General features: G+C 35.2%; 1 long non-coding RNA gene across 1 annotated transcript; it reads right to left on the minus strand.

The window, feature by feature from the left end:
* Positions 1–12,384: 12,384 nt before the first annotated feature.
* LOC140173436 (uncharacterized) lies at positions 12,385–16,940 on the minus strand. The gene is made up of 2 exons (XR_011862248.1): positions 13,163–16,940; positions 12,385–13,057 (listed from the first exon to the last, which is right to left on the minus strand). It is a non-coding gene; the product is annotated as an uncharacterized lncRNA (long non-coding RNA).
* Positions 16,941–17,209: the final 269 nt, after the last annotated feature.

A 17,209-nucleotide genomic window follows, 5' to 3' on the forward strand; every position in this document is an offset into this window, starting at 1 on the left:
ATTTTAGCCAAAAAATACCTGAAACCATCATAAAACACACAAACTCAAAGTAGAATCCAAAAATGTGGATTTTGCACTAAAGCCTATGAAAATATAATAAAACTTAAACAAAACATAACAAAAATTATATGAAAATGATGTAAAAAAGCATATAAAATATCCGCTCATCAAAACACCAAACTTAAATTGTTACTTGTCCTCAAGCAACAAAAAAAAGTAGGAGTAAAAAGAAGAGAAAGATACAATAAATCTCAGAGTTTTCAATGAAGTTCAGTTTCAATTAGATGAGCAGGACTAGTGGCTATTCACTTCTGAATAGTTTTGGCATCTCAGTTTTCTTTGAAGCTCAGAATAATTGGTATCTTTAGGAACTCAGAATCCAGATGATACTATTGATTCTCCTAGTTTATTTCTTTTTTGTTCTTGAACACAGCTTCTTTTGAGTCTTGGCTGTGACCCTAGGCGCTTTGTTTTCCAGTATTACCACCGGATACATAAACGCCACAGACACTTAACTAGGTGAACCCAATTGGATTGTGATTCAGCTTTACTAGAATCCCCAGCCAATGGTGTCCAGAGTTTTTAAGCACACTCTTTTGCTTTGGATCACGACTTTAACTGCTTAGTCTCATGCTTTTCACTTGACACCTTTACACCACAAGCATTTAGTTAGGGGAGGAGCTCATTTGAATTTTTAGGCCAAGATTTTGTTTTTTTTTAGGCATTCTTAACCATTGATACTCAAAGCATTGGATCCTTGCTCTTGCCTTTTAGTTTAAAGAGCTATTGGCTTTTTCTTTTTCTGGTTGCTTTTTTTTGCTGCTTTTTCTTGCTTCAAGAATCAATTTTCTTTTGGATTTTTTAGATTACCAATAATACTTCTCCTTTTTGGGGACAAGCAACAATTTAAGTTTGGTGTTGTGATGAGCGGATAATTTATACACTTTTTGGCATTGTTTTTAGGTAGTTTTTAGTAGGATCTAGTTACTTTTTAGTATATTTTTTATTATTTTTTAAGCAAAATTTACATTTCTAGACTTTACTATGATTTTGTATGTTTTTTTTTGTGATTTTAGATATTTTCTGGCTGAAATTGAGGGACCTGAGCAAAAATCTGATTCAGAGGCTGAAAAAAGACTGCAGATGCTGTTGGATTCTGACCTCCCTGCACTCAAAATGGATTTTCTAGAGCTACATAAGCCCAATTGGTGCGCTCTCAATTGCGTTGGAAAGTAGACATACTGGACTTTCCAGCAATATATAATAGTCTATACTTTGCCTGAGTTTTGATGACGCGAACTGGCATCCAATCGCCTACTTCCTGCCCTATTCTGGCGTTAAACGCCAGAAATAGGATAAAAGCTGGAGTTAAACACCCAAACTGGCATAAAAGCTAGCGTATAACTCCAAGAAAAGTTTCTACACACAAAAGCTTCAATGCTCAGCCCAAGCACACACCAAGTGGGCCCGAAAGTGGATTTCTACATCATTTATTTATTTCTGTAACCCTAGTAACTAGTTTAGTATAAATAGGACTTTTTACTATTGTACTGACATCTCTGGATTATGCTTAGATCATCTTTGATCAGTTTTATGCTATCTTAGACTTTTATGGGGGCTGGCCATTCGGCCATACCTGGACCTTCATCACTTATGTATTTTCAACGGTGGAGTTTCTACACCTCATAGATTAAGGTGTGGAGCTCTGCTGTTCCTCGAGTATTAATGCAAAGTACTATTGTTCTTCTATTCAATTCAAACCTATTATTATTCCAAGATATCCATTCATACACAAGAACATGATGAATGTGATGATCAAGTGACACTCATCATTATTCTCACTTATGAACGCGTGCCTGACAAACACTTCCGTTCTACATGAAAATAAGCTTGAATGCATATCTCTTGGGACTCTAATCAACGATTCACATCATTTCCCCTATGACAATGGGGCATCTGAATCTGAGATTAGAACCTTCGTGGTATAGGCTAGAAACAATTGGCAGCATTCTTGAGATCCAGAAAGTCTAAACCTTGTCTGTGGTATTCCGAGTAGGATCTGGGAAGGGATGACTGTGACGAGCTTCAAACTCGCGATTGTGGGGCACAGTGACAGTGCGCAAAAGGATCATTGGATCTTATTCATGCGCTCCTTTTTGCAGGTTTGACGCTAAACGCCAGTTTCTTGGCACTAAACGCTGGGAGTCCCGAGAAGATGGTGATGTTGAATGTAGTTTGGTGCTAAATATCAATGTCGCAGCATTTAGCATCGTGATTCCAGAGAGCAAGCATGAACTATTACATATCGTTAGAATGTTCTGAAAGTTGACTTTCTAATGTTGCTGAAACAACATCATTTGGACCTCTATAGCCCAAGTTATGCTTCTTGGAGTGTGAGGAGGTCAGGGTTGATAGCATCCACGAATTCTCTTTGCACTTGTCTTCAATTCTTGGTTCCTCCTTATTATTTTGCTTCTCTTTTCCTAAAATTTCTCCAAAAGAATCATGAAACTAAGGAAATCAAAATACCCATAGAATAGTCTTAAAAATCATATAATTATCAAGCAAAAGTCATAACTTTTCTATAATAAATGCCAATGAAAAGTGCTTACGATGCTTATGCATCACACATGCGTCATCCTTACTCACGCCATTCTCCTCCCTGCTCCCTTCGTACCTAGCGTCGCCTTTCACTACCTTCCCCCTAACTCCCTGCGGTGCCAGGACATTACTGGTCGCATCATCACTACTGGCTACATCCCCGTACGTCACCAACATCTTCATGAATCCTAAAACATGCTTCACCGTTTTCATGAACTAACAGAAATTCCTTCGTGCAAACGTTTTGGTTGTCACAAGTAACAAACCCCTTTAAAAATTGTTAACCGAGTATTTAAACCTCGGGTCGTCTTCTCAAGGATGGCACAGAGGTATGTTCTTATTATTGGTTATTTAATAAAAAGTGTGTTTGGGGTTTTGGATTAAGGTAAAAGGTTAGTTGGGCAATGGGCACAAGTATATTTTTCAAAGCAATAAAAGTAAATGAATGACTGTAAAATAAACTCTTGGCAAGGTGTAAGAACTGGAAGTCCTATCCTAGTTATCCTTATTAATTGTGATGAGAATTGGATTTTTCTCCCACTTTGTTAACCTCTAACTATGAAGGTAAGTTAAGTGGATAAATTAATTCTGATTCCTCAAGTCCTAGTCTTTCCTTGGAAAAGGCCAGAGTTATTGGAATATGAATTAATGAAATGAAGAAATCCAATTTTCAATCAACAATGAGTTTGATAACTCTAGAGTCACCAATTATTCAACCAAAGCCAAAAGGGAAACAGGAGAATCCAAATTATTTATATAAATAAAAGATAGCAATCATCAATCTGAAATATCTCAAATAACATTAATTAAGGAGATCAATCTAAACATGGAACATTGAAAAATAAATAAATACAAAGAACCTGGGATTGAGAGTCACTCCTAAAACTAAGAGAAGTCATAAATCTTAATCCTAATTCTAATCCTAATCCTAAGAGAGAGATGAGAGAACCTCTCTCACTAAAAACTACATCTAAAAATATGAAAAGTGAATTATGAGAGCATCTGAAGTCCTCCCATTCCTCCACTTTGCAGCCTTTAAACTGTGTTTTATGGGCTTGAAACTGGGCCGGAAATAGCCCAGGATTCACTGTTTGCGAAATCTGCCACGCTGATTTTTGCAGATGCGACGCGTTCGCGTGGATGATGCGTTCGCGTGGATGATGCGTTCGCGTCACTTATATGTACGATCACTATGGCAAATTATATATCAAATCGAAGCTCCGAACGTTAGCTTTCCAACGCAAGTGAAACCGCGTCATTTGGACCTATGTAGCTAAAGTTATAGCTGTTTGAGTGCGAAGAGGTCAGGCTAGACAGCTTAGCAGTTTCTCCAACTTCTTGTATTCCTTCCACTTTTGCATGCTTCCTTTCCATCCTCTGAGTCATTCCTGCCTTGTAATCTCTGAAATCAGTTAACACACATATCAAGGCATCTAATGGTAATAAAAGAGGATTAAACATAGGGAACTTAAGGCCAAAGAAGCATGTTTTCAATCAAAGCACATAATTAGGAAGGCAAATGTAAAATCATGCAAATAGTATGAATAAGTGGGTAAAGAGTTGATAAAAATCACTCAATTGAGCACAAGATAAACCATGAAATATGGGTTTATCAACCTCCCCACACTTAAACATTAGCATGTCCTCATGCTAAGCTCAAGAGAAGCTATAAAGGAATGAAGAGGAATGATAGAATATATGAGATGCAACCTATGAATGTAACTAAATGCAAAATATTTCTACCTACTTGGTTAAAAATAAATAAGTTCTTCAAGACAAATATGAACTGGATTTCACTAATTCAAATCACAAAATACAATACAAATAACTTGCAAGAAGAAGATAGCTCATAAAAGCAGGGAACATAGAATTGAGCATTGAACCTTACTAGTAGTGTATATCATTCTAACTCTCAAGTGTCTAGGGTCAATTCTCTCAATTCTCTACTAATTTTGCTTTCTATAGCTTGCTCTTCATCTAACAATCAACAAAAATTTAATGCACCAATACACAAATCAAGAGGTCTTTTAAGGGTTGTAATGGGGTCAGGGTCAAGGTAGGATTGTATTTGGCCAAGTGGACTTAAAATTTGAATCCTTAATTAACATAAACTATTCCACCTAACTTAGGACAATCCATGTAATCATAATATAAAATCTGACTTCCCATTAACTATGTTTTCCACATATTCATGCATTCTAATTTCAAGTACAACTCATATGCATTGCTTTCACCACTTACTTTGGGGCATTTTGTCCCCTTTCACTTATTTTGCCCTTTTTTTTATATATGTTTTTTTCTTTTGTTTTTCTCAATGCATATGATTAATTTATTGAATGCATGAACATGTCCTAAACATTTCTTTCACATTTTCAGAAAATTCTAACATACTCAATTCTCAAATCAGATGTTTCCAAACCCACTCTTTCCCACACTTAATTCATAAGCATTCTCACTAGTCTAAGCTAACCAAGGATTCAAATTAAGGACATTATTGTTTTTCACTTAGAGTTAATGATGTGCTAAAATAAAGAACAAAGGGGTAAAATAGGCTCAAAATTGGTTTGCAATAGATAATGAAAAGGTTAAGCCCATATGGGTATGTAAGCTCAGTGAAACAAGGCCTCAATCATATAAGTGTATGCATACATTAAACAATGGAAATATAGAATCAAGCAAGACAAAGATCACAATTTTAGAGAGAAAAACACACACCAAAATTGAAATATTGGTTGATAAAATGCAACCAATCAAATAGGCTCAAAATCTCACTGTTTTTTGTGTGTTCAAGCTTTAAACCATGTTCCAAAATAAAATTTCTTCATACAAGTTATTCAAAAAGTTTTTTAATTTAAATTAGTGAAATACTATAAAAAGTTTCTTAAAAAAGAAAATATTACTTCAACCAAGTGGTAAAATATGCAAAAATCAAATAAACATGCAAATGCAACAACTAATCTACAAAGAAAATTTAAACATTGGTGTTGAGACAAGAAAGTACTAACCCATGGAGATCGGTATCGACTTCCCCACACTTAAAGATTGCACCGTCCTCGGTGCATGCTGAGATGTGCAGGTGGACGGGTTGTTCCAGCTGATGCCTTTCTTCAAGGATTGTGCAGATGGACTTGTTTGTTTCCCCATGTAAACGTCTTCCGGTTCCCCTCCGGGTGGCCATCCTGAAAGAAAAAGGGAAGAAAAGTAACCCAGAAATAAAGAGAAGAAAATAAATAAAGTATGGGTGGGCGAACGCCAAATGATAAAGGTCTCATTTACATGGAAGCTTCAACATGTACGTGAGAAAATAATAGAAGCCATGGCATACCAGTGGTATAAAATTTGTAACATAGGGGAGGAGAGTGGGTAATGGAAGTATCAATACAAGTTCATGCCAATGCAAATGGAGTGCAAGTATCATAAAAGATTGGCATTGGCAGATAATTAATATCATCCCACAGTGTAAAACAAGTTACCAAAATAAATTCAAGAAAAGATGCAACAGTAAAATAAGAAATTTTTTTTTGTTTTTTTTAACACTAATGGAAAAATAAAAAATTCAGAAAAGAAAATAAAAATAATATGCACAAAATTAAGATGCGATGAATAAGATATGCAAATAAATTAAGTAAAATAAAATAAAAGATAAGAAGAATGAGAAGGGAAAGAAGTAAAGTAAGAAAGAAAGAAGAAAGAAGAAAAGATAGAAGAAATTAGGATTGGGGAAGAAAAGATAAGATATTTAGCAAATTAGGATAAGCTGTGCAGCGCAAGCGACGCGGACGCGTGGGGCACGCGGTCGCACGACTTGCGCTGTAAGTTAATTGACGCGGTCGCGTGACTCAATTTATGCTACTGGCGCGAGGGCAGCCTCGCGCTCGCACAACTCTCTGTTCAAAATATTATTTTGCCAAATTTTGGGTGACGCGATTGCGTGGGTGACGCGATCGCGCGAGTGGGCTTTAGAAGAACGTGACGCAGCCGCGTTGAGGCACGGGGTCGCGTGAAATGGAGTGCGCGTCCAGCGCCAGTCCAGCGCCACTCCAGCACAACTTTCGGCTGTGCACCATTATTACGTCAAAATCCAGGGCACGCGGCCGCGTGGGGCACGCCGTCGCGTGGGAGGCCATTTTTCCCATATGACGCGGTCGCGTCAGCGATGTGGTCGCGTGGGACGATTTGTGCCATTGGCACGCCTCCAGCCACGCTCTCGCGTGACTCTCTGTTCATTTTTTTATTTTCTCCCCTCTCCTCGCGACTCGGACGCGTCGCTGATGCGGTCGCGTCGCGTGGCCCCTTTTATATATATATATATATATATATGCAAATATGAATGTTATGCGAAATTCCAGGTTCAATATAATAAAATAAAATAAAACTTGAAAAGAATAAAAATGAAAAAGGAATGATCATACCATGGTGGGTTGTCTCCCACCTAGCACTTTTAGTTAAAGTCCTTAAGTTGGACATTTGATGAGCTTCCTATCATGGTGGCTTATGCTTGTACTGATCCAGGAATCCCCACCAATGTTTGTATCTGCAGTAACCTCCGGGGTTCCAGACTAAGCACGTAAAGCCCTTAAGAAGCTTCAAACAGATTCTTAGGCTCCCGGGGTGACAAATGTCAGAACAGATTCCAGGATCCCAAACCTCACTTTTACACCCGTTTTTGTCTCGATCTGTATTTTTCCAGCCGGGTGAAAGGTGATCTGAAGTCTCACTACAGCGACCAAACAGCTTCCTAGACCCATTTAGTTGAGCTCTATACCAACCTTTGCGTTTAAACTTAAAGCTTCCAACCATGATGAACCTTGTAGGACAATTCTTACCACTGGCCATCTTCCTCTTACTCTTAATGTCACAAAGAGCTCTAAGTTGACCATCCGTCTCCAGTAGCCCATATTCAAGTGGAATTAGAAAGCTAAGGGATATGAATTTTACCCACTTGAATGTTGTGAAGGATGATGGCAACTTAGGGGGAGGTATTTTTAATGAAATTGCAAGCTCCACTCCCTTGTGCTCTTTTCGGATAACTACCACCTCTTTGCAAGCTTCTTCAATTTCGACCTCTTCCTCTTGGTGGCTCTCTTCCAATTCAATCTCTTCTTCATTGCTTTCCAAGGGCATGGGATGTTGTCCTTCTTCTTCTTGAATATCCATCACTTGAGCAACCTCTTCCAAGTCTTCAACTGTGATATGCCTTGGAGGTTGTACACCCTCCTCAGCATCAATTTCAACCGTCTTGAAAGGAGGCTCGATGTCTTGACTTTCCCATGGAGGTTCTGCATCTCCTAAGTCTTCAACCGCTTCTTCTTCTTCTTGAACAACGACAGCTTCTTCTACTCGTTCTAGTACGAATGCATTCTCTGTCTTGTTCACTGGGGTTTCTGGTATCTCCTTCATGCTACGCTCTTCACTAGACTGTCCACATGAAGTTGTGGCTGATCCTTATATAATTGAGCGCCGGGAAGCTAATTGATTCATTATTGCTTGCCCCAATTGATGAATGGTTGCCTGACATCGATCCACTATTTCCTTGAGACGATCCTTTGTCTCTTGATACACTCGGCTTTCATAAATAGGATCATAGTGCTCTTGGATTGATGGATATGGAGATGGTGAATATTGAGGTGGTAGTTTTTGTGAGTAATTGGGTTGGAATTGGGTTGGTTCTATATATGGTTCATATGGCTCATAAGGTGGTTGGTATGGTGGTTGAGGGTTAGGGTCATATGGAGGTGAATGGCAGAAAGAGACTTGTGAGTATGGTGGTTAAAAAAGCTATGTTGAGGAGGGAGTTCATAGGCGTATGGTGGTGGTTGTTGATAGTCAAAAGAGTGTTCACCATAGCCATTGCCTTGATATGCATCACAGAATGGTTGTTGATAGTCCATTGGAGGTGGTTTTTGCCATGAGGGTTGATGAAATCCTTGTGGCTCCTCCCATCTTTGATTGTTCCAACCTTGGTGCCTGTTCTCATTGTAATTTCCTCTTCCTGCAATATAATTGTAACCAGATTCATAGCCAAAGGGGTGAGAGTTCATGGTAGTAGGAGAAAATAAAAATAAAAACTAACAAAAAGAAAATATTTTGAAAAAGATATGATTTTTGAAAAATTTTTAGATAAAAATTTTAAAATAAAAATCTGAAATTTTTTTTTTGAAAAATATTTACAATAACCAATAATAAGGCACACGTTTGCAATTCCCCGGCAACGGCGCCATTTTGATGTTGGGATTTTTGCTAGTAAAGAATTATTAAAAATATTCGCGTTGTAGATACAGCTTCTGAACTAGCAGAAATCCCTTCGTGCAAATGTTTTGGTTGTCACAAGTAACAAACCCCTTTAAAAGTTGTTAACCGAGTATTTAAACCTCGGGTCGTCTTCTCAAGGAATGGCAGGGAGGTATGTTCTTATTATTGGTTATTTAATAAAAAGTGTGCTTGGGGTTTTGGATTAAGGTAAAAGGTTAGTTGGGCAATGGGCACAGGTATATTTTCAAAGCAATAAAAGTAAATGAATGACTGTAAAATAAACTCTTGGCAAGGTGTAAGAACTGGAAGTCCTATCCTAGTTATCCTTATTAATTGTGATGAGAATTTGATTTTTCTCCCACTTTGTTAACCTCTAACTATGAAGGTAAGTTAAGTGGATAAATTAATTCTGATTCCTCAAGTCCTAGTCTTTCCTTGGAAAAGGCCAGAGTTATTGGAATATGAATTAATGAAATGAAGAAATCCAATTTTCAATCAACAATGAGTTTCATAACTCTAGAGTCACCAATTATTCAACCAAAGCCAAAAGGGAAACAAGAAAATCCAAATTATTTATATAAATAAAAGACAGTAGTCATCAATCTGAAATATCTCAAATAACATTAATTAAGGAGATCAATCTAAACATGGAACATTGAAAAATAAATAAATACAAAGAACCTGGGATTGAGAGTCACTCCTAAAACTAAGAGAAGTCCTAAATCTTAATCCTAATTCTAATCCTAATCCTAAGAGAGAGGAGAGAACCTCTCTCACTAAAAACTACATCTAAAAATATGAAAAATGAATTATGAGAGCATCTGAAGTCCCCCCTCATTCCTCCACTTTGCAGCCTTTAAACTGTGTTTTCTGGGCTTGAAACTGGGCCGGAAATAGCCCAGGATTCGCTGTTTGCAAAATCTGCCACGCTGATTTTCGCAGATGCGATGCGTCCGCGTGGATGATGCGTTCGCGTCGCCTATATGTACGGTCACTATGGTAAATTATATGTCAAATCGAAGCCCCGGACGTTAGCTTTCCAACGCAAGTGAAACCGCGTCATTTAGACCTCTGTAGCTAAAGTTATAGCCGTTTGAGTGCGAAGAGGTCAGGCTAGACAGCTTAGCAGTTTCTCCAACTTCTTGTATTCTTTCCACTTTTGCATGCTTCCTTTCCATCCTCTGAGTCATTCCTGCCTTGTAATCTCTGAAATCACTTAACACACATATCAAGGCATCTAATGGTAATAAGAGAGGATTAAACATAGGGAACTTAAGGCCAAAGAAGCTTGTTTTCAATCAAAGCACATAATTAGGAAGGCAAATGTAAAATCATGCAAATAGTATGAATAAGTGGGTAAAGAGTTGATAAAAACCACTCAATTGAGTACAAGATAAACCATGAAATATGGGTTTATCAAACCCCTTCTGTGCGGGTCTCTTCTTAGGTGTTTGAATTTGGCCCGACCTAGACCCGTCCTTCTAACCAGCAAATGGGCCTTTTGGATTTGGAGCCCAACCAGCCACTGATGCCTTTTTCCTCCAAGTATAGGGTGTTTTTGGAAAAGGCCCAATAAGGAACTCTTGCCATTATTGTTATGCACTTCTATGATGCGCCTTGTAGGAGGTGTTTAAAATCGATTCAAACCGAACAAAACCGACCAATCGAACCAAACAAATCGAAAACCGAATAAATTGAAAATAAAAAAAAACCGAAAAATAATATTTTGCTATTTTTTCTACGGTTCGGTTTGATTTTTGGTTTTTATAGTGAAAAATTTAATCATACCGAACCAAACCGGTTACTTAAAAAAACCCTAAAAAATCAAAACCCCCCAACCCCAACTCCCCAAGTAGCCGCCACTCCCACACTCAGTAACCCTAGTCCCCACTCCCCAACTCTCTCCACTCTGCGTCTCCCCTTGAGTCCTCAACCACTTCACATCGCCAAAAACTCCTCCTTCCACCCTCTATAGAGCCGTCGTCCTCTCAGCCACTGACATCGCCAAACGGCACCCTCTCGACGGCCCTTCCTCGTTAGTCGTCACGCTTCCCTCTTCTTGGTTCTCAGTGCAGTCCTTTCTCTTTCGACCTTCCTCATCGTGCTTCCCTCTCCTCGGCAGGGCTCTATCTCTCCCTCCCTTCCTCATTGTCCTCCACGCCCCGCAGCCGCCGTCTCCTCCACACACCAGGAGCTACGTCGTCCTCCACGAATAGCATTATTCATTTCTTCCAGAGCTTGAGATGAGTTACCAACATTTGATTCCATTCAAGTCACGCTTCATAAACCCTAATTTTCAACCAGGTAACGTTCCACCTAATTTTCTTTCTTTCCCCTTTCAACATTCTCTTCTAATATCAAATCCTAGGGTTTATCACACATAGAATTTGACAATTTGATTCATGTTGCGTTGAAGAAATAATGTAATTTGGCTTTCAATATTTTTTCTGATAAAATAATTGTTCAATTGGTTGTTTATTATATATCGATGCTAATTATGGTGGGATTATGCCATGTTTAATCACTGTATTTTGTGTAGATTGTATAACAAAAAAATTTCATAGCTTTGATGGTTATGCACTTATGCTTGTGATTTTGGTAATTAAACCTGAAGCATTAGTTCAAATAATTCAGTTAATCGTTCATTGTACTTTCTTTCTATTGTATTAATCTTATGAAATGTAAGTTGGGGTTACTTTTGAAGCAAAAAAATTTCAAAAAGTTCTGTGTAATTTGTGAATATGTGAATTGTATAATTATGTTTTTATGATTCTGATTTTAGCTATGTTTGTCTATGATTGTGTCTCTCTTGGATTGTGAATTTGTAATGCTGTGACATGCCTTGTTTTGTTTGGCTAATTTTTTTTACCTTTTAAATAGTATTAGCTTCCTGATTTGATTAGTTTTGTTTATTCTAGTTTAGTTTTATAAGAGCTTGCTTAAATGTGCTAACTAGATTTGAAGGTGCATTTGAAGGTGCACTTAGAAGTTCTTGTTGGATTTGTGAACATGAAAGGAGATATTATTAGTTTAAATTTTGTTTGCATTCTATTTCATTTGCATTATCACTGTTAAAAATAATTGTGTTGTTAACAAAGGTACCAATGTAAAGATAGCATCTCCTCCATCCGTTTTAATCACTGGTGCTATATTATTATTATTATTATTATTTGTCTTTTAATTTCAAGTTGGTTTGTTTAAAGATGTTTGGGTGTTTTGCAGGAGAAAACACCAAAACATGATTGTCTTTTGCTAAAATTTATTTTTATCTTTTATTGTATTGACTATTGAACTTTTAATGACTTTAATTGTCGTATTATAATTTCTTTTGTCGTTGAATTTCATTGTATTAAGACTTTTGTTAGTTATTGTGTTTTATAATTATATGTTACGGCTTTGTGAAATAGTATGACATGTTTTTTTTAATCAATTGAAAAAATCGAACAAACCAAATCAAACCAAATCGAATTTAATTAGTTTGATTTAGTTCAGATGGTTTCCATAAAAAAACCGAATTAAACCGAACCACAATTTAATTAAACGATTAGATCGAATGACTTTTCTCTAAAAAATCAAACCAAACCGCACTGCGAACACCCTTATCGCTTTGTATCATAACAACAATTTAAAATTCACTCTCCTTTATTCAAATCAGCACCCAAAAGGCTTCCATCACCATAATTCCTTGTTACTGTTTCTTTAGATGATGCTCGTCACTAACTACTTGTGATCCCATAAAATCAGCTGCATTACTAACGGCCTTAAATGTGGCTTCACCGTTTTAGGATTTGAAAAACCCTTCTTCTATTCATTCAAATGATCAATCTGAATTACCTTTATGCCCTTATCACTTTCAATCTCTCGTTCCACTTGTGCCACCGTATCAGCAGCCGCATCCGAACCTTGCATCTTTGATGTCGTTCTTTCTCTAATTTTCTTAACAAAGACGTCAAACCTGCTAGTGCCTATGGTTATGTGAACCCAAGTTAATAACTTCAAAAACACAAGTATCAATTTGCACCCGTCTTGTACTAAAGGATCTGTATGACTCAGTCGCTTCGTCGCATCGAACCAACTCTCCCCACTATCCCCCTAATCAAGCTAAATGTGTCAACCGACCAAGCATGTAGGGGAACACCAAAGTACTCATTATTATTTCTTTCACAAAAAAAATTATGCATCCGTGATACTCGGGGTCAAAAATCTGGAATAACATATGAAAATGGCAAGTTCAACCAAAGGTAACACTATTTATATGGAGATTTGCATGAGAGTATTGCGGTGAAGTCAGAGTTAAAGGAGAGATTACCTCAAGTCTCATTATTATGTTTCCGCTGCCAATTGTCAAGACAACTGCACACTACCGTGTTTTGTCCGGAAGTTGTGTATATTTGGAATAGCTCTTCTTTTGCTAACACCATCCTTCCTGACTCAGAACTGAAAGCGTGGGAGTGGTGGCAGTAGTTAATAGTCTTGGAGTGGACGAAACTAGTAGAAAAGTCTAGAATGGCTCACCTCACTTACCTTCTCCAGCAAATCTGGCTGACAAAGAACTCATGGGTAATCAAACAACAATGAAGAGATCCTGAAAAAATTATGTCCCAAGCAAAGTTGATGATAGAGGAGTTTCGACGACGTGACATCCATAGGTTCCAAGTTCAATGACATGCAGCTTCTTCGTCCCTCTTTTCTTCTTTTTTTTTTTTTCAGATTTTTCTAGCATCATTAACTTGTTCTATGTTGGAAAACTCCCTTTGATTGATTAGGTGGATGTAATATGTAAACACTATAATTTTTATATTTTTTATGAAATGAAAGTATATTTTGGGAAAAAAAACAAATTTTTATTTTATTTGTTGTCTTAAAATTTCGTTCAAAATGTACTTTTCTCTTTAATACTACATTGTAGTTAATTTGTCTTGTAATCTGTTAAGCTTTTGTTAAAACTTAAATATTATTTTTTAAAAAAAATAAAAAAAGAGAAAATATCTAATTGAAGTTGAATGGCCCTGAAGAGTCGGAAGATATTGAAAGAACCAGCATCCTATGTTATGCTATTACCGAAGATATTGTTATTTTAAATATTTTTTATTTCATTTGAAAAGTAACATCCCAAATGAGATTTTAAATGTCTGATTCTTGCATTTGTTTTTTATTTTATTCTTTCCGTCAAATTCAAACTTGGGAAAAAAGAATAAAATAAAATAAAAACATAAACTCTTATTTCTTCCATGAATTTTTCAACTGATTTCATGGAGAAAAGAAAATAACTAAATGAGGAAGATAACTAGATAAGCTGGTATCTTTTGGTTATGTCACTTAATCTATAACATGCAATAATTGACAAAATAGAAAATATTTTTTTAACAGCAACATTTTTCATCGACTATTTTGTCTGATAACTAGATAAGCTGGTATCTTTTGGTTATGTCACTTAATCTATAACATGCAATAATATGTCAAGAGTCTTCTAAAAGTGTATTTGACTTGGCGTTTAAAGCATCTGCATTTACATTTTTATATTAGATTAAAATTTATTTTTTATCTATGAATTTTGTCATTCATTATTCATACGATCAATCTTATTACTTTTTTTATGATGTTTTTCTCTAGTACTCTCTCATTGATATTATTATTTTTTATAGAATTTTTATTAATTTTTGTTTATATAAATTTTTTTATCTGTTATTTTTTTATAGAATAATAATAGTAAAATTATAGCGTATTAAAAAAGAGTACTAAGAATATTAAAAATATCTATATAAAAATATCATAAAAAATTTTTAGATTTATTTCTATCACTATCAAGATAAATATTTAATATTTATTATTTTTAGTATTCTCTTTTATAATTGAAATTCTTGTGTACTATATTTTAGTATAATTTTTTTATAATATAAATTATGATCTCATTAAAAAAAATAAATTAAATAAAAAATTAATCATAGGTAATAAAATCATAAACGTTGAATTTTAAAATAATATTAAGAATAAAATTATTGAGAGTACTAAAATAAAAATACGATGTAAAAGAATACTAAATTAATATTTTGATGTTAACATTTAAAATTTATGAAAAATATAATATATATATATATATATCTAAAATTTATATTTTTTAATTTTAATTAAAAATATATTTTACTAATTTTGATATGTTATTTTTATTTTAGTAAATAAATATGAATTCTATTATATAATTAATTAATAAGATCTATTTAAATATCTAAATTAAAATGATAGAATAATATAAAAAAATTATTTAATTCGATGTCTATTTTAATAATTTTTTTATCTAAAAGTGATTTTGAGTAGTGTAATCTAAATAATATTTATTTTACTATAATCTATTTTGATATAAAGATTGTCAAACATAAATCACTTTAACACAAATTTATTTTTCATCAAAATTAAATTTACAAAATTAATTTTATACAAACTTTCATTTGCAAACTGTAATCCAAACATACTAAATTATTGTTTTAAACTTTTTTTTTTTTTTGAAAAAACAGGCATATATTTTTATTCATAAATTTATAACGCCGACAAACTATTCATCAAAAAATAAAATTAACACTTTATTCATAAAAAATATATTATATTTGATAAAAATATTCAAATATTAATTTTTCATTAACTCTATAAAAAAATTAGATAAAATTTTCAAATTATCCTTATTCTTTTCGTCATTTTCAACCTTTGAATTGTCACCACCTTTGCTTTTTCAACTCCTAAACCTCCATAATCTCCACTTTAATCCCTAAACACCACTATCGCTAACACTACCAACATGACCATCACCAATTGAGAGGATAATTAATCTGGTATAAAATAGATATTCATAACTCAACATCATTTAATCTCATTAACTAAACAAGAACAAAAATAGAAAAATTAACAACAGAAAAAAAAATTCAGTTTAAAACCAAATGGAACTGCATCAAATTCATGAACTAACAGAAGCATGAACTTTATATTCACAAAATGCTTAACCAATAAATCTTTGAGAACACATCCTTATTGATAACTGCACACACATACATACAAAACCAAAAAAAAAGAAAAAAAAGAAAATAGTTCTATCATTGAGAAAAGAATAAAGAGAATGATGCTAGAAATTCCATAGCTAAGATAAGAACCTTGATTTCAGAGAAGAAGCTACGGTGGTCTTGGGAGCGGAAGAAGTAGTCGACGACATAGTTAGTGGAGTCAGCCTAATTTTAGAGATCTCCGGTAGTGGTACTGATGGAGGCACGACCACCGAGCGACATCAATTTTCCAACGCCAACCTCCAAAGGTTTGACCTCACCTCCAAATGCTTCAAGAGAGCCATGGATATGATCTTCACTCAAAGCTCGACGTTGCTTCGACCTCAGATGCCAGAGAGCGAAAGCTGCTCCTAGATTTGAACCTCGCTCGTTCTCCAACCAAAAGCTTGATCTTTGGTTCCTGTGCTCACCACATCGAGTTCGCGAACTAGTGCATAGAGTTTGGGCGAATCCGGCCAGGATAACAAATCTAAAATAAAACAGAGAAGATGGAGAAGGAGAAGTGGGAGATGGAGAATGGTAGCTGTGGAAAGTGCTTCAGGAGATCAAAGGAGCCAGGGACTGGAGTAGGGTTTCATCTTTAGCATTCCGATTGGGGCTTGCTTAGTAGCATCCTCTTAATTGTTGACAGTGATGTTAGTAGTGTTAGTAGTATTGGTGTGGGTGATGCTTGTGCTCGTATGATGGTTAAGAAGGAAGTTAAGGAGGTTTAGGATTTGAAAAGGGGAAGGCGGTGGTTGTTCAAATATTGAAGTAGATTATGAAAATAAGGCTAATTTAAGAATTTCATGTAATTTTTTAACAGAATATATAAAAATATAATGGTTAGATATTTTTTGTCAAACAATCTTTGATGGGTAGAACATTAGATTTTTTTTTGGTGACTTCTTTGATCTTTTTTGGTGACTGGTAGAACATTAGTTTTGTTTTTTTTATAGATAATTTTGCCAGAATATTTATAGGTAGAAATAGTTGTTTTTCTCTCTCTTTTTATAATTTTGTGAATAAAATAAAAATACAATCCGAAACTGCCTCAAATTTTCACATATATATATACGGTCAAAAAGAGGGAGAAAGAAATGTGGTGTAGTAGTAGCGCTATAGTAATTGGTGAGGATGGTAAATTTTTTGAACATGTAAAGAAAGGAGGTAGACGTCTTCTGATAGAGACACGTGTTAGAGTTGTTTTGGTTAGGAGAGGCTAGAGGTTCAGGTAGTGTAAATATTATAGTTCAGCTTGATGTTGACTCATGTAAGATTAAGTTAGCAGTAATTATGAAGTGGTGATAATTAAATTATTAGATTTT

Source organism: Arachis hypogaea, chromosome 6 (assembly GCF_003086295.3).
Source record: "Arachis hypogaea cultivar Tifrunner chromosome 6, arahy.Tifrunner.gnm2.J5K5, whole genome shotgun sequence".
Classification (NCBI taxonomy): domain Eukaryota; kingdom Viridiplantae; phylum Streptophyta; class Magnoliopsida; order Fabales; family Fabaceae; genus Arachis; species Arachis hypogaea.